At 41.8% G+C, this 22,708-nt stretch overlaps 1 protein-coding gene and 1 pseudogene across 2 annotated transcripts in view; both read right to left on the reverse strand.

Annotated features, from left to right (window-relative positions):
* The window catches only part of CDH17 (cadherin 17), a 101,815-nt gene that overhangs the window by 73,648 nt on the left and 5,459 nt on the right, over nucleotides 1-22,708 (reverse strand). The gene's annotated exons all lie outside the window — the stretch shown is intronic.
* On the reverse strand, nucleotides 6,001-13,325 carry LOC129486610 (large ribosomal subunit protein eL6-like; annotated as a pseudogene).

A 22,708-nucleotide genomic window follows, 5' to 3' on the forward strand; every position in this document is an offset into this window, starting at 1 on the left:
AATCTCAGCTTATTGCAAGCTCCGCCTCCTGAGTTCACACCATTCTCCTGCCTCAGCCTCCCGAGTAGCTGGGACTGCAGGCGCCAGCCACCACGCCCGGCGAATTTTTTGTATTTTTAGTAGAGATGGGGTTTCACCGTGTTAGCCACGATGGTCTCAATCTCCTGACCTCGTGATCTGCCCGCCTCAGCCTCCCAAAGTGTTGGTATTACAGGCGTGAGCCACCACGCCTGGCCGAGTCAAGAAAATTTTTTCAGTGTATTTATTTCACTAAAATTCCAATCACTTTATTATCTCTGAAGATTAGGAATAATCTTGGTTTACTTCATCATCTTATTCTTTAAAGTTTTTCTACATTGAACACATATCACTAATATCACCAGCATGGAAAAAATTTCACTAACATTTTAACCACTCTAAAAATTTAGATCCTGAAAATTTTACATGCCCTACATTTGCATAACTTATATTTGAACTTTAAAGGGTAAAAATGCTATTTCATTTTAGCCTCACCAATGTTCTGAGAGATAAAGAAACAATCCTTTATTAAGCATCACCCAGGATGTAGGTTTGTGGAGAGGTCTTTAAAAACAGTAACAGGCTGGAAACAGTGGTTCACACCTAGAAGCCCAGCACTTTGGGAGGCCGAGGCAGGTGGATCGCTTGAGCTCACGAGTTTGAGACCAGCCTGGCCAACATGGCGAGAACAGCCTGGCCCCATCTCTACTAAAAACACAAAAATTAGCCGGGTGTGGTGACTCATTGCCTGTAGTCCCAGCTACTTGTGATACAGGAGCTGGAAAGAAATTATTTAGGCAGATAGTAAGGGTAACAGAGTCCTCAGTAAGGTTTCCTTTTAACAAAAAGCAGCCTGTAGAATCGAGCTGCAGACATAGATAAGCAAGCTGGAAGTTTGCACAGGTGAATGCCAGCAGCTCAGCCAATAGGAAAAGGCTACCTGGGGGCCAGGCATGTTCAACATGGCGACTCCATCTTCCCTTTTCTTTGTAACCACGTTTACAGTAAGGGATAGACAATATGGTGCTAGCCAGGTAGAGAACCCATCTGCATCTTAAAAGATTAGGCCAGCTTCTTCACGCACTATGCAAACATCACACCTGGTCCAACCAATCTCTCCAGCCCTGTGTAAATCAGATACCGCCTCCTCAAGCTCAGATATAAAACCCCGTGCCATTTCACCACGAAACCAGAAGACCCACTAGGGCACCCCCCTCTCTCTGCAGGAGACGGAGCTAATCTCCTTTCTCTTTCTTTCGCCTATTAAACCTCTGCTCTTAAACTCACTTCTTGTTTGTCCGAGTTTTCTATTTCCCTGCCCTGAGTTGATGACCTCAGGTATTTACCCCAGACAATGATGCCACTTCACTTGGGAGGCTGAGGTGGGAGGATCACTTGAGCCCAGGAGGCAGAGGTTGCAGCCAGCCGTGATTGCGCCACTGCACTGCAGCCTGGGTGACAGAGTGAGACCCTGTCTCAAAAAATAAAAATAAATAATAAATAAAAATTAAAAATAAGAACAGTAACAGAGTGGTATAGCAGGTAGGCTTGGAGTCAGAAAGCTGGCCTAGCAACACAGCACTGCTCTCTATAGCTATGTGGCTATGGATATACTACTTCATCTTTCGGTGCCTTAGTCTCCTCACATGGAAAACACATAGCCATTGCTCAAATAATAAGTTTGTCCTCTTGGCCAGGCACGGTGGCTCAGGCCTGTAATCCCAGCATTTTGGGAGGCTGAGGCAGGCAGATCACGAGGTCAGCAGTTCCAGACACGCCTGGCCAACATAGTGAAACCCCGTCTCTACTAAAAATACAAAAATTAGCCAGACGTGGTGGTGGGCGCCTGTAGTCCCAGCTACTTGGGAGGCTGAGGCAGGAGAATTGCTTGAACCCAGAAGACAGAGGTTGCAGTGAGCTGAGACTGGGCCATTGTACTCCAGCCTGGGTGACGAAACAAGACTCTGCCTAAAAAAAAAAAAAAAAAGTTTGTGCTCCTATGATTTTCTCAGATATAATGATCTGGGAATTGTTCTTCTCATTTTGTGAGAAAATTGAGGTTAAAAGTCAAGCAATTTGCCTAAAGACATACAGCTAGGAAGTGACATTACCTTGCCTCCAACCAGATTATCAATTCCAGAGTTTAAACTCTGGAATTTCAACTCTTGCTACTGTGCTTTATATAGTTTGATAGCTACCTAGATGTAGATGTGTGATATAGAGCATGGACAGAGATAGAGCTCTAGAGATATACAAATATCATATATGTATATATATATTTATACATGCTATATAAATTAAACTTGCCCTGAAATTCCACAACTATTTTAAGGAAAAGCTAGGATTAAAACCCTTCAGGACTCCTAGATTCATAAATTCCTTGAATGTTTAAAAATTAGCTTTTGCAACATAATTAATTTGGTTGACATATCTAAACATCATTTTAGAATTAACTTATAGTTAAATGAGACATTACTGCTTTAGACTACTTATTTGGTTTGAAAACACATAGAAACAAGTAACAACCTTAGGTTCTAGCATATTGCAAGATGATATTATCAATTATAAATGAATAAATTGACATTAAGTCTAACAAACTAGTTTTCTGTAACATTAGCAAAATGCACATGGTCAGCTATCAACCTGTATTTGCTTAATACAAGTAAAAATATAGGCAATAATGACACATTGGGAGATCTTTCTCCTTAAACTCCTCAGCATTCAAGATCTTTCAAATGCTGCTCCCAACTCTTCCAGCCTTATCTGCCACTCCCTTCCCACACCCATTCATGCCTCCACCCAGATGGACTTTGGACCCTGAGACCTCCGGCAGCCAAGCTCTCACCCCTGCTGCTCTCCCCACCTGGCACAAGGCCTGGCCCGGAGAAAATGGACAATGGATATTTGCTTAATGAGGTTGGATGGAGATGTTTCCTCATTTCTGCTTCTCATATCTTACCATCTAAGTTCAACTTAATTATTTAAATAGCAATGAACTACACCACTTCTAGTATGTCCCAGATACCATGCTAAGAACTGGGGTACCAAAAAAAGGGGTACAGGGTCTACCTTCATGGAGCTAGGACCTAAACCCTACTTCCTTCATGAAATCTTCCTTGATTTCCATCCAGTCTCTTCCTCTCAAAGCCAGTTCTGATATATCTTTTTGTATCATTTATCTGTTAGCATTACTGCCACTATTAAATAAAATCCTTAAGGGCAGAGGCCTTATTTTTAAATTGTTATGTTTAACTTCTCAGGGCTCTTCATACTATCCCTTGCATATATCAAGCCCTCATCAGATGTTGGGTAAATTCTAAAACATTTATGATTACCTAACATGGATATCTTATTAATTTGTTCTCACTTGTAAGAGCTTTCAATAAACATGATATATTAAAGGAAACTCATTCAACATGCAAAGCTTTATTTTGTAATACATTTTTATTGTTGATGAAAAGATTCGTTTCCCCCTTTGAATACACTAACAGATTTCTGCTCAGTAAATAACCCAGAACTGGTCGAACCAGATCATCTCTTTTTGAACTGATTTTTTTTTTTTTTTAAACACTTTTAGTCTTCCAGAAAAACACAAGTTGAATGATAGAAAAGCAAATAAAAATAAAAGGAATGCCTTATTTTGGTCAGATGCTCAGAGAGATCACTGTCTGGGATGTTTGAATGGAACCTAGGAAGTACAAGGAGAAGTGTACTTATCCTTTATTTTGTCATTTACATTTAGGCCTGCCCCTCACCAAGGGTTTCCAGTGGGAAGCAGAAGTCACTGCTTTCCATTGCCACACGTAGGGTGCCATGATTTATTTGAAGACAAATCTACCACACCATGCGGCGGTTAGGAGCGCAGACCCAGGAGTTAGACTGGCTGGCTTGGGTCTTAACTCTTCCACCGGCTGACTCGTGGCCCTGTCTACTCATCTATAAAGCAGGGATAATAATAACAATACCTACCTTCGAGAGTTAAGAGATTCAGCGAGTTAATATTTGGAACACTGTTGGTCAAAAATTCATTTTGCCACCCACGTTTGCTTAGTCAAAACTGTAAACATTGTCCAACAGGACATTTCTCTTCACAATTCCCAACTTTTGGTGGCCCACTAATGAAAATATTCTAAAAACAGCCTACACAGGAACATCCTCACGGCCAAATGAGGCAGCAAGGCAAAGCCTTTACCCGAGTGATTCAAGGCAAACTACACTAATGCTAGGATTATGTCAAAGAGGACTTTGGTCTCTCAAACAGGTCCCACCTACACTTCCTCCTTCCATGGACACAATACCATTCATGAATGGGGTACCCTGGGTGGCGATGCTGCTGATGGGAAGCCATCCTTCATCACTGAAATTGCCCGAAACCACCAAGCCAGACACATAGGTTTCCTCACAAACACTACTTGGAAAAGAATTGAAATAGATTTCCAGAGGATTCTGTGGCGTTTTATCTCAACTATCTGTAATAGTTGGTCCAACCATCTGTGTGGAATTTTTGCCATTTGTCAGGATTTCCCTCAGACACAAGGGCTAAATTCAGACAGTTTCTATGGCAATTATTTGACAGACCAAGCACACCCTTTGCAACATAGATCAGAGGGATATTATTATTATTATTATTTTTTTTTTTTTTTTTACAAAAAAAAGGAGTTTTGAAAAGAAGGCCTTGGTTCCCAAACTGTGGCTGCCCCTCACCCAATGGGCACCACCACCACCACCACTTGCTCAACAGTAGACCAGGGCATCTGCTTGCAGATGGGAACCAGGGCTGCTGGGCTTGCTCTGCAGAACAGTGCCTCATTTAATCCACCACACAATAGAAGACATGGGAATCCCGCCGCAGCCTGAATCTGCATCCAGCCCGGATAACGACAAAGGCAGCAAACATTGACTGAAAACAATTTGCTGAATGCACCAATAAGACTTGGTGGTGAATAATTATCTTGCTGATTTCTCAGAACAACTCTACGGAGCAGATGCTATTATAATCTACCTCTTAAAGATGGAAAATCAAATGGTGAAAACCACAGAAATTAAGAGATTTGCCCAAGGTCACACTGCCAGGCTAATTTTCACTCCCTCTGAAACACAAATATCCTGATGATGAGACACCAAGTATCATTTAATCCATTACAGATCTTTCCAAAATGTTGAAAAGGTATTTCCCCCTACTTTGTAGCTGCTCTTTTTTTCGGACACTGACATGACCCGCCCCGACCTGCCTGGAGGGAAAGGCTGCCTTGGTCTGGGAAGTTTTGTTTCTACTGCGAATGTATTTCTGTGTCTCACTATTTCTCCTCATTTCTATGCTTCACCTTAGGAATCTTCCCTTTTTAAAATCAATGCAAATGCTGTGGGTAGAATTGTGTTTCCCTCCCCCTCAAAAAGCATATGTTGGAGTCCTAACTTCCAAGCACCTCAGAATGTGACTTTATTTGGAGTCTTTACAGAGGTAATGAAGTTAAAATGAGGTTGTTAGAGTGGGCTCTAATCCACAATGACTGATGTCTTTCTAAGAAGAGATTTGGAGACAGGCTCATCCACAAAGAAAGAACACCGTATGAATGTACAGACAGCCATCTACAAGCCAAGGAGAGAGGTGCGGAGATCCTTCCTTCACAGCTCTCAGGAGGAACCAACCCTACTGCCATCTTGATTTTGGACTTCTGGTCACCAGAACTGAGACAATAAATATCTGCTGTTTAAGCCTCCCGTTCTGTGGTATTTTGTTAAGGCAGCCCTAGCAAATGAAGACCCCATGGAACTTTCATTTAGCCTGTGCTGCTGTCCCAGGACAGAGGTGGCCTCACAGGGGGCTCTGCTCAGTCATTAGACACCCAGGGTCCCCCCCCCATATCCCGCCAGCCCACCCAAGTCTTCACTGATTCTCCCACCAGGCTCCAAGCTCCCAAGAGGATTAACCGCATTCATGTATTTTTTTTCAGTTAGATGATTAGGTTCTTCTGAAGAAATTTAGAACACCAATTTGTGAGGATAAATTCCATTCATCGGAATAGGAACAGCTCCGGTCTCCAGCTCCCAGCCCCAGCGACATAGAAGACGGGTGATTTCTGCATTTCTGCTTGAGGTACCGGTTTCATCTCACTAGGGAGTGCCTAACAGTGGGTTCAGGACAGTCGGTGAAGCGCACTGTGCGCCAGCCGAAGCAGGGCGAGGCATTGCCTCACTCGGGAAGCGCAAGGGGTCAGGGAGTTCCCTTTCCTAGTCAAAGAAAGGGGAAACAGACGGCACCTGGAATATCGGGTCAGTCCCGTCCTAATGCTGCGCTTTTCCAACGGGCCTGGAAAACGGCACACTAGGAGATTGTGTCCCGCACCTGGCTCGGAGGGTCCTATGCCCACAGAGTCTTGCTGATTGCTAGCACAGCAGTCTGAGATCACGCTGCAAGGCGGCAACGAGGCTGGGGGAGGGGCGCCCGCCATTGCCCAGGCTTGCTTAGGTAAACAAAGCAGCCAGGAAGCTCGAACTGGGTGGAGCCCACCACAGCTCAAGGAGGCCTGCCTGCCTCTGTAGGCCCCACCTCTGGGGGCAGGGCACAGACAACCAAAAACTCAGCGAGAACCTCCACAGCCTTAAATGTCCCTGTCTGACTGACAGCTTTGAAGAGAGTAGTGGTTCTCCCAGCACGCAGCTGGAGATCTGAGAACGGACAGACTGCCTCCTAAAGTGGGTCCCTCACCCCTGAGCAGCCTAACTGGGAGGCACCCCCCAGTAGGGACAGACTGACACCTCATTCAACCGGGTACTCCTCTGAGACAAAACTTTCAGAGGAACTATCAGACAGCTGAATTTGTGGTCTCACGAAAATTCGCTGTTCTGCAGCCACCGGTGCTGACACCCAGCCAAACAGGGTCTGGAGTGGACCTCTAGTAAACTCCAACAGACCTGCAGCTGAGGGTCTTGTCTGGTAGAAGGAAAATTAACAAACAGAAAGGACATCCACACCAAAAACCCATCTGTACATCACCATCATCGAAGACAAAAAGTAGACAAAACCACAAAGATGGGGAAAAAACAGACCAAAAAAACTGGAAACTCTAAAAAACAGAGCACCTCTCCTCCTCCAAAGGAATGCAGTTCCTCACCAGCAACGGAACAAAGCTGGATGGAGGATGACTTTGATGAGTTGAGAGAAGAAGGCTTCAGACGATCAAACTACTCTGAGCTACGAGAGGAAATTCAAAACAATAGCAAAGAAGTTAAAAACTTTGAAAAAAAATTAGAAGAATGGATAACTAGAATAACCAATGGAGAGAAGGGCTTAAAGGAGATGATGGAGCTGAAAGCCAAGTTTCGAGAACTACGCGAAGAATGCAGAAGCCTCAGTAGCAGATGCGATCAACTGGAAGAAAGGGTATCGCTGATAGAAGATGAAATGAATGAAATGAAGAGAGAAGGGAAGTTTAGAGAAAAAAGAATAAAAAGAAATGAACAAAGACTCCAAGAAATTTGGGACTATGTGAAAAGACCAAACCTACTTCTGATTGGTGTACCTGAAAATGATGGGGAGAATGGAACCAAGTTGGAAAACACTCTGCAAGATATTATCCAGGAGAACTTCCCCAATCTAGCAAGGCAGGCCAGCATTCAGATTCAGGAAATACAGAGAATGCCACAAAGATACTCCTCGAGAAGGGCAACTCCAAGACACATAATTGTCAGATTCACCAAAGTTGAAATGAAGGAAAAAATGTTAAGGGCAGCCAGAGAGAAAGGTCGGGTTACCCACAAAGGGAAGCCCATCAGACTAACAGCTGATCTCTCAGCAGAAACTCTACAAGCCAGAAGAGAGTGGGGGCCGATATTCAACATTCTTAAAGAAAAGAATTTTCAACCCAGAATTTCCTATCCCGCCAAACTAAGCTTCATAAGTGAAGGAGAAATGAAATACTTTACAGACAAGCAAACGCTGAGTGATTTTGTCACCACCAGGCCTGCCCTAAAGGAGCTCCTGAAGGAAGCACTAAACATGGAAAGGAACAACCGGTACCAGCCCCTGCAAAAACATGCCAAATTGTAAAGACCATCGAGGCTAGGAAGAAACTATAGCAACTAACGAGCAAAATAACCAACTAACATCATAATGACAGGATCAGATTCACACATAACAATATTCACGTTAAATGTAAATGGGCTAAATGCTCCAATCAAAAGACACAGAGTGGCAAACTGGATAAGGAGTCAGGACCCATCAGTGTGCTGTATTCAGGAAACCCATCTCACGTGCAGAGACACACATAGACTCAAAATAAAGGGATGGAGGAAGATCTATCAAGCAACTGGAAAACAAAAAAAGGCAGGGGTTGCAATCCTAGTCTCTGATAAAATAGACTTTAAACCAACAAAGATCAAAAGAGACAAAGAAGGCCATTACATAATGGTAAAGGGATCAATTCAACTAGAAGAGCTAACTATCCTAAATATATATGCACCCAACACAGGAGCACACAGATTCATAAAGCAAGTCCTCAGTGACCTACAAAGGGACTTAAACTCCCACACAATAATAATGGGAGATTTTAACACCCCACTGTCAGCATTAGACAGATCAACGAGACAGAAAGTTAACAAGGATATCCAGGAATTGAACTCAGCTCTACATAAAGTGGACCTAATAGACATCTACAGAACTCTCCACCCCAAATCAACAGAATATACATTTTTTTCAGCACCACACCACACCTATTCCAAAATTGACCACATAGTTGGAAGTAAAGCTCTTCTCAGCAAATGTAAAAGAACAGAGATTATAACAAACTGTCTCTCAGACCACAGTGCAATCAAACTAGAACTCAGGATTAAGAAACTCACTCAAAACCGCTCAACTACATGGAAACTGAACAACCTGCTCCTGAATGACTATTGGGTACATAATGAAATGAAGGCAGAAATAAAGATGTTCTTTGAAACCAACGAGAACAAAGACACAACATACCAGAATCTCTGGGACACGTTCAAAGCAGTGTGTAGAGGGAAATTTATAGCACTAAATGCCCACAAGAGAAAGCAGGAAAGATCCAAAATTGACACCCTAACATCACAATTAAAAGAACTAGAAAAGCAAGAGCAAACACATTCAAAAGCTAGCAGAAGGCTAGAGATAACTAAAATCAGAGCAGAACTGAAGGAAATAGAGACACAAAAAACCCTTCAAAAAATTAATGAATCCAGGAGCTGGTTTTTTGAAAAGATCAACAAAATTGATGGACCGCTAGCAAGACTAATACAGAAGAAAAGAGAGAAGAATCAAATAGATGCAATAAAAAACGAAAAAGGGGATATCACCACCGATCCCACAGAAATACAATCTACCATCAGAGAATACTACAAACACCTCTATGCAAATAAACTAGAAAATCTAGAAGAAATGGATAAATTCCTCGAAAAATACACCCTCCCAAGACTAAACCAGGAAGAAGTTGAATCTCTGAATAGACCAATAACAGGTTCTGAAATTGTGGCAATAATCAATAGCTTACCAACCAAAAAGAGTCCAGGACCTGATGGATTCACAGCTGAATTCTACCAGAGGTACAAGGAGGAACTGGTACCATTCCTTCTGAAACTATTCCAATCGATAGAAAAAGAGGGAATCCTCCCTAACACATTTTACGAAGCCAGCATCGTCCTGATACCAAAACCTGGCAGAGACATAACCAAAAAAGAGAATTTCAGACCAATATCCTTGATGAACATTGATGCAAAAATCCTCAATAAAATACTGGCAAACCGAATCCAGCAGCACATCAAAAAGCTTATCCACCATGATCAAGTGGGCTTCATCCCTGGGATGCAAGGCTGGTTCAACATATGCAAATCAATAAATGTAATCCAGCATATAAACAGAACCAAAGACAAAAACCACATGATTATCTCAATAGATGCAGAAAAGGCCTTTGACAAAATTCAACAACCCTTCATGCTAAAAACTCTCAATAAATTAGGTATTGATGGGACGTATGTCAAAATAATAAGAGCTATCTACAACAAACCCACAGCCAATATCATACTGAATGGGAAAAAACTGGAAGCATTCCCTCTGAAAACTGGCACAAGACAGGGATGCCCTCTCTCACCACTCCTATTCAACATAGTGCTGGAAGTTCTGGCCAGAGCAATCAGGCAGGAGAAGGAAATAAAGGGTATTCAATTAGGAAAAGAGGAAGTCAAATTGTCCCTGTTTGCAGATGACATGATTGTATATCTAGAAAACCCCATTGTCTCAGCCCAAAATCTCCTTAAGCTGATTAGCAACTTCAGCAAAGTCTCAGGATACAAAATTAATGTACAAAAATCACAAGCATTCTTGTACACCAATAACAGACAAACAGAGAGCCAAATCATGAGTGAACTCCCATTCACAATTGCTTCAAAGAGAATAAAATACCTAGGAATCCAACTTACAAGGGATGTGAAGGACCTCTTCAAGGAGAACTACAAACCACTGCTCAATGAAATAAAAGAGGATACAAACAAACAGAAGAACATTCCATGCTCATGGGTTGGAAGAATCAATATCGTGAAAATGGCCATACTGCCCAAGGTAATTTATAGATTCAATGCTATCCCCATCAAGCTACCAATGACTTTCTTCACAGAATTGGAAAAAACTACTTTAAAGTTCATATGGAACCAAAAAAGAGCCCACATTGCCAAGTCAATCCTAAGCCAAAAGAACAAAGCTGGAGGCATCATGCTACCTGACTTTAAACTATACTACAAGGCTACAGTAACCAAAACAGCATGGTACTGGTACCACCACAGAGACATAGATCAATGGAACAGAACAGAGCCCTCAGAAATGATGCCGCATAGCTACAACTATCTGATCTTTGACAAACCTGACAAAAACAAGAAATGGGGAAAGGATTCCCTATTTAATAGATGGTGCTGGGAAAACTGGCTAGCCATATGTAGAAAGCTGCAACTGGATCCCTTTCTTACACCTTATACAAAAATTAATTCAAGATGGATTAAAGACTTATATGTTAGACCTAAAACCATTAAAATCCTACAAGAAAACCTAGGCAATACCATTCAGGACATAGGCGTGGGCAAGGACTTCATGTCTAAAACACCAAAAGCAATGGCAACAAAAGCCAAAATCGACAAATGGGATCTCATTAAACTAAAGAGCTTCTGCACAGCAAAAGAAACTATCATCAGAGTGAACAGGCAACCTACACAATGGGAGAAAATTTTTGCAACCTACTCATCTGACAAAGGGCTAATATCCAGAATCTACAATGAACTCAAACAAATTTACAAGAAAAAAACAAACAACCCCATCAAAAAGTGGGCAGAGGACGTGAACAGACACTTCTCAAAAGAAGACATTTATGCAGCCAAAAAACACATGAAGAAATGCTCCTCATCACTGGCCATCAGAGAAATGCAAATCAAAACCACAGTGAGATACCATCTCACACCAGTTAGAATGGCCATCATTAAAAAATCAGGAAACAACAGGTGCTGGAGAGGATGTGGAGAAATAGGAACACTTTTACACTGTTGGTGGGACTGTAAACTAGTTCAACCATTGTGGAAGTCAGTGTGGCGATTCCTCAGGGATCTAGAACTAGAAATACCATTTGACCCAGCCATCCCATTACTCGGTATATACCCAAAGGACTATAAATCATGCTGCTATAAAGACACATGCACACATATGTTTATTGCGGCACTATTCACAATAGCAAAGAGTTGGAACCAACCCAAATGTCCAACAACAATAGACTGGATTAAGAAAATGTGGCACATATACACCATGGAATACTATGCAGCCATAAAAAATGATGAGTTCGTGTCCTTTGTAGGGACATGGATGAAACTGGAAAACATCATTCTCAGTAAACTATCGTGAGGACAAAAAACCAAACACCGCATGTTCTCACTCATAGGTGGGAATTGAACAATGAGAACTCATGGACACAGGAAGGGGAACATCACACTCCGGGGACTGTTGTGGGGTGGGGGGAGGGGGGAGGGACAGCATTAGGAGATACACCTAATGCTAAATGACGAGTTAATGGGTGCAGGAAATCAACATGGCACATGGATACATATGTAACAAACCTGCACATTGTGCACATGTACCCTAAAACCCTAAAGTATAATAAAAAAAAAAAAAAGAAAAAAAAAAATTCCATTCGTCAGGGCACACACAGATTGCAGGTAGCCCTAGAGCTGAGGAATAGCTTGGAGTTCTGGTAAAATTTGCCAGTCCATGGCTTTCTGATCAGCCTTGCGCTGCTTTGTAGTCTTATATTTCTCTTTTTCTGTGTCGAAGATCTCACCCTCCTACTGACTAGGCTTCTGCAACTGCTTCTTAAAGTAGGCATCAGTAAGATGTTTTGGGGTTCTCACATTGCTGATATCGATTTTTTTTTTTTTTTTTTTGAGACAGTCTTGCTCTGACGCCCAGGCTGGAAAGCAATGACGCTATCTCAGCTCACTGAAACCTCCACCTCCCAGGTTCAAGCGATTCTCATGCCTCAGCCTCTCAAGTAGCTGGGATTACAGGTGTGTGCCACCATACCCGGCTAATTTTTGTATTTTTAATGGAGACAGGGGTTTCGCCATGTTGGCCAGGCTGGTCTCGAACTCCTGGCCTCAGGTGATCCACCCACCTTGGCCTCCCAAAGTGCTGGGATTATAGGTTTGAGCCACCGCGCCCAGTCCTGATATCAATTTTTATGGAGGTGGTAATGACAGATTTCTGGTGGGTCCTTCATAGAGGAACTCCATGGAAGACCAGAGGTCCAGCCACAAGTAACAAGCTACTGCCCAGCTGCTCCAGGAAAACCACCCTCCTGCCTTGGTGGCACCCAGGGAGGATGAGTAGAATGGTCTCGAGGGCCGGGCTGGCTCGAAGTTTTCTCACATGCTGACTGCAGAGTTTCTTGTCATGGCTGGACAGCTTTTGAGGCACATCTCTAGTAGGATAATATCAAGGCATTCTGTGAAGTTTAACCACCCAGGCATCACCATTCTTGTCACCTCAACTGGGTTTGTAACAGTTGCAAGATTCCTCTTTTCAATCTTAGGTTTAGCAGCTAAGTACTTCCTTTCGTACATGGCCTTTCTGGAATACATAGCAGTTCGGGAATGGCTGCCAATTCTTGCAGTGAGGACAGGATTTGGGCTGCTGCAAGGCTTCCCCTTCTTGGGCTTTTTAGCTCTGAGGTTCTCCTTTTTCACCTTGCCACTGGTAAAGCCTTGTTAGCTTCAGGTTTCTTCTCCTTAGTATCCGGCTTCTTAACTTTTTCACCCACCATCTTGCAAGATGGGAAGGTGGTGTTTAGACACTCTTGTCGTGTTTGAGTGAGGACAGGGAGTTTCTATGTCCCAGATCTCCAAATTTACAAGTCAACACATAAGCATTGATTTTTGTCCCCCCGTGAAAAAAGCTAAGTGATAGACAAATCTTAGAGTCAGTCATCTCTTATTTATTTTTTTTTTTAAAACGCATGAAGGGCTTTGAATTAAAATAATTCGCCTAGCGCTAAGGCTGAGCCATGAAGCTTCAAAGAACAAAGAAGTTGCAGAAGGAGAGAGCTACAGAATTTGTTTTCAAATATCTTAAGGTAGTGTGGGCAAGAACGGATGTGACTGGAATTCATAACACCACCAGGACCAAACAGTGCCAAATATCCTGTGAGCCATTTATTTTTCCTCCTCACTGTATATTGCTAAGAGCGGCATAAATTATAAGGCAAGTCCAGATAGATATAAAGACCAGATGAAAATCTCGCTCAAACCATTATTCATCGATTAATGTTCAGATCAGTCAGGCCCATCTTTTTGCTCTGGCTCACAGATCTCTCAAGTTTTAGAGAACCTCGAGTGGTGCAAGAGCTCTTGCATCACTCAAGGTTTAGAGAACTGCAGAAGCATCTGACCAATTTGCACTTTTGACAAATTAAGGACCCAATTAAAGTGGCCATTAATAAGCTAGAAAGAAGAAGACAGGTATAAATCTGGGCTTCTGCCTCACACTTCAAACAGATTACTCCACATGGGGAGGGAATGGGCAGCTGGATGATTTGTTTTTAGAGCAGAAAGGAAGACAGGGAAGAAGGAAGGAAAGGAAGGGGGAGGGATGAACATACATGCATAAATATAAGCCCAGCTTTCTGTCACTAAACTCTGTAATATAGATATGCCAATCTTTCAGTATATGACAATCTGGATTTACACACATGCAAAATTGGAGGTGATGATTTGTTCTACCAATAGGTTCATGATAGGGAAGATGGGCTCACGGGAGGCTAAATGGTCCCCTGGAGAACTTAAAATGGTTTAGATTCATATAATCAATTATAATACACATTACTAGCATAATTATTCTTTTTTAAAAAAATGTTTGTCTTTTTCTTTTTTAAAAAATTTAAGTTCTGGGATACATGTGCAGAACGTGCAGGTTTGTTACATAGGTATACACGTGCCATGGTGGTTTGCAGCACCCGTCAACCCAGCATTTAGGTTTTAGCCCCGCATGCATTAGGGATTTGTCCTAATACTCTCCCTCCCCTTGCCTCCCACCCCAGGACAGGCCCCGATATGTGATGTTCCCCTGTGTCACATGTTCTCATTGTTAACTCCCCCTTATGAGTGAGAACATGCAGTGTTTGGTTTTCTGTTCCTGTGTTCGTTTTCTGTTCTTGTGTTAGTTTGCTGAGAATGATGGTTCTCAGCTTCATCCATGTCCCTGCAAAGGACATGAAATCATTTTTTTTATGGCTGCATAGTATTCCATGGTGTATATGTGCCACATTTTCTTAATCCAGTCTATCATTGATGGGCATTTGGGTGGGCTCCAAGTCTTTGCTATTGTAAATAGTGCTGCAATAAACATACGTGTACATGTGTCTTTATAGTAGAATGATTTATAATCCTTTGGGTATACACCCAGTAATGGAATTACTAGCATAATTATTCTTATTAAAGAAGAGAATAACAAGCTCCAAGAAATATTTGAGAGAGATATCATGCTTGTTCTTGGTTGGCTTTTGTTCCCCCACTGCTCCCCAAGACAGAGCAAGGGAAGGGTCAGCTGGGGAGAAGAGGCCTCTCCTCCAAGTCTCCAAAAACATCCCAGCATTGAATGGAAGGGGGACCAGAGTAGTCACAGGAAAGGGAGCCATTGACCTAGGGACAACAGTGACTTTCCCACCAGGGCACTTGCCTGATGTCGTAACCCATTTATACCTGAGGTTGCAATTTTTTGAATTTTTGCAATCAGACCTTGACGATGACCCTGTGCAGTAGGATATAAATAACTCCCACATGCTTAGTGTTCCAATAATGGAACACTAGGCATAAATGGGTTTTAAGCAGGTAGCCAGGAAGAATTTTGGCATTGACTTCCCTCATGTGTGCAGCTACATACCCACAAAAACCCTAGAAGGTGGCAGGGGGAGACCCTTTCTCCCCCATATCTAGCAGAACAATATCACAAGCATCTTCCCTGGACTAAAGAGGAGGACTGGAATCACTATTTCTCATAAAAGGTGGCTTGACTTTTTTTTTTTGACAAAGTGTTTCTTTATGTATTACACAACATTTCTTTATGTAATATAAAGTTTATGGATGAGCATTTTGTCAAGATAATAAAGCAACACATCCTGGCCTTAGAAATTCAGTAGGAAGTAAATCTAAATTAGGTTCCATCCCATAGGATTTAGACAGTGAGGGATCGAAAGAAAGAAAGAAAGGAGAAGAGAAGAGAAAAGAAGAGAAAAGAAAGAAAAATACTTTAATACCAGTTCATTTGCAAGGTGACTCAAGGCAGGAATTTTAATGCCAAGAATGTGCAGTCATGCTTAAGTATGGCAGGTTCACTTTCCGATTTCTGTAATTAAATCATAACTGACAACTGGGATGGGTAGGAGAGGAAGGGAAAATAAATTTAATTCTGCTTAATAAAAGATGCCAGACCACAATGAAATCTCATTCTTGAATTGTTTTTTTAAAAATCATTGGAACTGTTTTAAAAAATAGCAAATGCTCAACAAATGCAAGCTAAGTTAAACACTTTCGACAACTTACTTGAACAACACAATCGTATAATGTGGGTCCTGTTGTTATCCCACAGAGCAGGAAACTGAGCTTAGAGCGCTTGAGGAAGTGGTGTGAATGCAGGGGCCAAGCACCAAGCCACTCTGCTAGATGGCCTCTCGGTGAGGAAGAGAGCTCATCTTTAGCTTAGATGTTAAGGGAATAAATCTACCATTTCCATTCTCTTTGTCCCTCACTTAAGAACAAGTCCTAGTATTTTTAAGTAATAAATATATGGTCAAAAACGAATAACTCAGAAATATGAATGAGAGAATTCCATGTCAGTCTTGCAGAATATTTGAAGAGAAATTTTCTTTGTACCACATACACAACAATCAAGTACAGCTTAGCTTGTTACGTATTGCTTAAGTGAAAAAAAAAAAAAATATTCAACTTTAGTGTAGTTAATACCTCAGCCACTAGCGGAATATCTGCTTTTATTAAGTTAATATTTCTTGTACCTAAGTAAACATTCTTGTACCTAAGTAAACATTCCTTCTTCTTCCTGTCTGTTCTCACAAGTAACAAATAAGTAGATAGATATTCCCTTAAAATTCAGCATGTCTTTCTTTGGATAATCAACGAGCAGTTACAGAACTAGCCCCATTCTAAATCTGACACCAGGGATTTCTGAATCAATGCAATTTTATGTCAAATCTATACATCTCTACCCATGTGAACCAGCTTCTGTTCAAGCACTGTTTGTCGGTCTCCAGAGCAAGGAGCATGACAATGCCCAGCTTTCCTCCTCAGAGTTGTTGCTGTTAATGTGGAAGAAAAATGAGGGACACATCCTTCTAGACATTTTTTTTGACAATGGAACAAGAAGTAGAGTTTCGGCCAGGATACATTTTGCACATCATCCAGCTTTTTTTTTTGAGACAGGTTCTCACTCTGTCACCCAGGCTGGAGTGCAGTGGCACAATCATGGCTCACTGCAGTCTCAAACTCCTGGGCTTAAGGAATCCTCTCACCTCAGCCTCCCAAGTCGCTAGGACTACAGGTTAAGTGCCATCATGCCTGGCTAATTTTTAATTTTCTTGTACAGGCAAGGTCTCCCTATGTTCAGACCCCCCAGGCTGGTCTTGAACTCCAGCACAAGTGATTCTCCCTCCTCAGCTTCTCAAAGTACTGGAATTACAGGAATGACCCACCACACCCAGCCATATTTTGCCTTTTGTATGAGAAAGGAGGAGGTACCGGAAATGTAACCTTCACCTTGAACAGTGATGACTTTTTTCAGGAGTCATCTGGGTGAGTTTCAAAGGATGCCACACCTGCACCTCACCCAAAGACTTATATGGGAACCATGAGATTATTATTCTCATATTTTTGAATCCCACTTCCTGAACATAGAATTAGCTCCTCTCTTGCATAATGGTAGATGCTATTTTTATGGCATTACTGATTTTTTTTCTTATTTTTCTAAAGAATGAAACAGCAATTTCTCAATTCATCCTGAGTCACCTACTTGAACTTTCTCATGGAACAGAGAGCTAACATTCACTGGATGCGTACCATGCACCAAGCAACATAGTAAGCTCTTTACCTACTTATCTAATTTACTTCTCACAACTACCTGGTTAGGCAAGTCTCCAGTGGCAGCTCTCTGTTCTGTGCCCACAGGTTGGAAAATGATAAAGCTGGCCTAACCCATCTGGCCAACCCTGAAGACTCATATGGCCCTGTAACTCACTAGAAACCCTCTCTCAGTAAAGGACTCGCTTTGTTTCCTGGTGAGAGCTGAATAGCATCCATCTTCCTTTCCTCTAAACATGTGTTTTTCTTCTTCTTTCAAATAATGCCTCATTTGCTATTTAAGTTTTTGAAGAAAAATAAAGACAAGAAAACATTAGAGATGGCACTGTCCTTACAACCTGCTGCTCGGCATCCCCTACCACGGAGGGCATCTGTCCCCATAAAGTCACCTGTCATAAAGAAAAGACCAAGACAGCGGCAAAGATCAGACCATTGAAGATACCAATAAGCTGTGAGTGACTTAACATAAAAATAACCGCATATTAGCAGGCGGTACCTCCACCACCAAGGCCAAAAGCAGCCCAGGAAGCTGAGTAACACGCACATCAGCCTCTTCTCTCACTTGTGAAGGCAGATCTGTCTGTCTGTCTTCAATTCTTATTCTAGTACTTTTACAAAAAGGCTTTTCTTCTTCTCTGCATGTTCCCTCCCTTGCTGTGTCCTAGACAATTCTAAGAATCCCAAATTGAATCTCATTCTCTGAGAAGTAGATAGAATGACATGATTTTTGAGAATGTGATTCCAACACCAATTTCTAGAATACAAGAGCCCTAGAGCATCTTAAGACCAGGGACTTTTATACGCTCATCACAAAGAATGGGTGTGATACTTGTTTAAACATCAGAGAACTCAATTTCCCCTTTAATTCCACTGCCAAGCTTGATTTCACTGCAGCCACTTCATCAAATGAATTTATAAAATATAGACCAATGAAAAGAAACTACAAAAAAAAAAAAATTGTGCTCCACAAGCAAAACTTGTCACGCCAGCAACAAATTTCCCTTCTCCACATCTACATAGCCCGCCTCAAGGAACAAATTTGTCAAGCAACTTTTTAAGTGCCCTCCCCCTCCATCTACTTTGTCCTTCTAGAATAAATATGTTACTGACACAGTTGAGACATGTCAGCCCTTACCTTTCTGTAAGTCACAAAATGGTGGTTAAAAGTCCTTTTCTTCCATTCAGTGGTTGAGACTCCTGCTACAACAGGAGTATCTCCCCCGGGAACACTCCCTCTTCCCTGCTTTGCCTCCCAGCCTCTCCCTTCAGCTTCAGTCAAACATTAACCATTAACATTGTTTATTGCTCTTCGAGAGCCACTGGGTATCATAAAAAGTGTCATTACATTTACTCCAGGAAAGACATGACTTTGTACCAAAAGAAGTTTAATTTACATCTAATCCATCTCAAAACAGGTTGCTACATTTTTCGATGTAGATGAGTCAATAAAAAGACAAGAAGTTAGAGTGGAAAAGTTTTTGTGTATCCAACTATCTCTAGAGTGTGAGGTTCATGACATCAAAGACTTTTGTTCATATTTTATATCCCCAACACTTAGCACAGGAGACTTGATCAGCAAATATTTATGTAGATTCCATCTCAAACACAAAAGACGGAGCAGGGGCGCCATGTCTAAGCAATGACACAGTTCATTGATAACCAGCCACATGAGACATTGTAAATGACTCAGAAGACATGAGGAAAGACACAATCTGGCTGTGCCTGCTTTTGAAATCCAAGGGTCCCTTCCAAAGTCTGCAAGAAACAACCGATAGCAAATTTTCCCCCAAACACAAACCAAGTCCTTTTTCCCCCCTCCCCCACGATTCAGGGAATGGATTTACCTAGGAACAACTTATTTTTCCCCAATCAAAATGAGGTTTTTGATTAACCAATAAAAGCCAATGCCCCTGGATTTCTCAAGTCAAGGCTTCTTTTAGACCAATTCCTGATTTCTACACTTTGGTCACTCTGGGAATCCACACTGAAGGTGAGTATCAATGTCATGTCTGTGTCCGGTGTGTCACACTTGGCCCTGTTTCTGTGGACCTTCTCATGTTCATTTCTTGGCTTCTCCTGAGCTGGGGTTGTGTTTTCCATTCCTCTCCAGGTGTGCATCTGACACAGGGAAAGCACGAGAGCCCAGCCCACTCTCTAGAAGGGCTCCCACCTTTCCAGATTTCATGAGAAGGTTTCATGAGTGCTCTAAGCCACTGCTCTAAGCCCCTGTGGAAATAGACCTCATTTATCCCCAGGACCCTGCAAGTGAAACCATCTAGTTGCACGCCAGCTGTTAACATCCTTGGTGGACTAGTGGGTTCAGCAAGGGCCCTTCTTGCTTTGTTCCACAGCCAGCATCACTCATTTAGAAGAATGAGGTTATTGAGGCTAAGCACTTCCCACATTCTTCACACCTCTGCCCTCCCATTAGCTGAATAAAGTGTGCTTGTTCTACAAAATCAAATCGCTTCCACTTGCCACATGTTTCAGTTCCTGGAATCAAGGGCAAGCATCTCATCACACAGCATTGTTCAGAAAGAAGTTTGAGTCTTCTTTGAAAATATTAAAATAATAAAGGGCTTTTAAATTTATGAGCTTTTTTTTCAAAAATAAAGTGTATATGTATCATTTATAGTCATTGTTTTTCAGCAACAATAACAATGTTCATGACATGTTGGTATATCAGTTAAAATTTTGTTTCCTCATTTAGCATGTAAAAGTAGATTCCAGTTTATAGACAGAAAATGGGGACACAGAGAGGTTTTATTTCTTGTCTAAGTCACCCAGCCTTTGACTACAGAATCAGGACTCCAACCCTGGTCTGTCTGATTCAAATCCCATCCTATTCACTACAGCTATAGACTCTGCCGGATTTTTTTCCTTCCAGCTTTATGCGAGTAATTGAAAAAAAAAAAAAGTCCAAGGGCAGAAATCCCTGTATGAGCCCATTCCTGTTGGAAGATGGCCAAGTTCCAACATGGGGTTCCCCTGTACATCATATGCTATCTCTAGCCCCCAGCTTCCAGATCAAAGAATTAGGTTGATTAAACACTGAAAACGCCTAAACCACCCATCAGAGAAATTAACAGGTGATTGCATCTCTGAATTACAGAGGCTATTTCTGTACTCTGGGATACCAGGTTAACAAGATTCTGAGAGCTGTTCATATATTCCTTACATGGTTTATACATCCTTCCAGATTAAATCCAAATGTTAAGAACGTGAATGTTTCAGGATAGCCACCACTGCATTTTAGGAACTCATTTTCATGAAAAGTGAGACATTGCTGGTTCAATAGACTTGCTAATAATAGGAATAAGGAAAATGTAATTGATAAATATTAGTGATTTAATTTTCCAAAGCAAAGGAGGTATGATTTTTAGGATGAAAACAACCGAAGGCCAGGCACAATGGCTCACACCTGTAATCCCAGCAATTTGGGAGGCTGAGGCAGGCAGATTACCTAAGGTCAGGAGTTTGAGACCAGCCTGTCCAACATGGTGAAACCTCATCTCTACTAAAAATGCAAAAATTAGCCAGGTGTGGTGGCAGGTACCTGTAATCCCAGCTACTCAGGAGGCTGACTCAGGAGAATCATTTGAACCTGGGAGGTGGAGGTTGCAGTGAGCAGAGATTGTGCCACTGCACCCCAGCCTAGGTGACAGAGCAAGACTGCATCTCAAAAAAAAAAAAAAAAAAAGAAAAAGAAAAAGAAAACAAAACTGAACAAGTGAAAGGACTTCGGCTAATGCTTTCAACTCACAACTTCATGATGGTGAAAATTTTTCAACACTTTTGTCTCTAATGTTTTAAGCATTCCTCCAATATTATCCCTAGAAAATACATAAGTAATTAATTTACGGACATTTGTTAGTAAGAAAGTCTAGATAGCCTCCCAGACAAAAAAGTTATGAAAACTTGGAATTATTCCTAAAAGTCAAAGCATGTTACATTTCTAATACTTATATTCTTTTTTATTTTATTTTATTTTTTGAGATGGAGTCTTAATGTCCCCAAGGCTGGAGTGCAATGGCACAATCTCTGCTCACTGCAACCTCCACCTCCCAGGTTCAAATGATTCTCCTGAGTCAGCCTCCTGAGTAGCTGGGATTACAGGTACCTGCCACCACACCTGGCTAATTTTTGCATTTTTAGTAGAGATGAGGTTTCACCATGTTGGACAGGCTGGTCTCAAACTCCTGACCTCAGGTAATCTGCCTGCCTCAGCCTCCCAAGTAGCTGGGATTACAGGTGCCCACCACCACCCCCAGCTAATTTTTTGTACTTTTAGTAGAGACGGGGTTTCACCACGTTGGCCAGTCTGGTCTTGAACTCCTGACCTCAGGTGATCCGCCTGCCTTGGCCTCCCAAAGTGCTGGGATTACAGGCATGAGCCACTGCGCTTGGCCTATTTTTATTCTTTAAAACTCAAAATGAAATCTATACGTGCTAAATTTCTCAATTTTTCAGGTACTTGCATTTTATGTTCTTTATGTGTTACATACTACACATTCAGAATATTTTATCATGAGTCCATCAACTCACAACCCTCACCTAATAGAAGTGTAAAATAATATTTTAATTACTTAATATCTGTCTTGCTCTGTTAACTTGATGATGGCAGAAACTTTGTCTTCAATTAGTACTCAATAAGTACTTCTTAGGACTCAACTCCATTCAATTATTTAATTCAATAATTCTAAATAGTCATGATTACCTGCAGGCTCAACAAAGGCCAACAGGAACCCAGAAAAGCAAATAATTTTGAACCCCCTGAAACCTAGAGTTCACAGTTTTTGTTCCACATTTATTTAGTGGAATGAAGTGAAACTAATTTTCTGCTAGTCATTGTTTTAGGCTGAAGCAGAATCTTTCTTAACTACTTTTGCTGGCCAGGACAGAGTCCATTTTCTGATAAATTTAAGCAAAACAGGTCTTACTTTCATGTAGCTCTTACTTTTTTGGAGACAGGGTCTCGCCCTGTCACAGGCTGACAGGCTGGTGTGCCGTGGTGCGATCTCGGCTCACCGCAGCCTTGGCCCCTCAGGCTCAAGCCATCCTC

This window comes from Symphalangus syndactylus, chromosome 7 (assembly GCF_028878055.3).
Source record: "Symphalangus syndactylus isolate Jambi chromosome 7, NHGRI_mSymSyn1-v2.1_pri, whole genome shotgun sequence".
Taxonomy (NCBI): Eukaryota; Metazoa; Chordata; class Mammalia; order Primates; family Hylobatidae; genus Symphalangus; species Symphalangus syndactylus.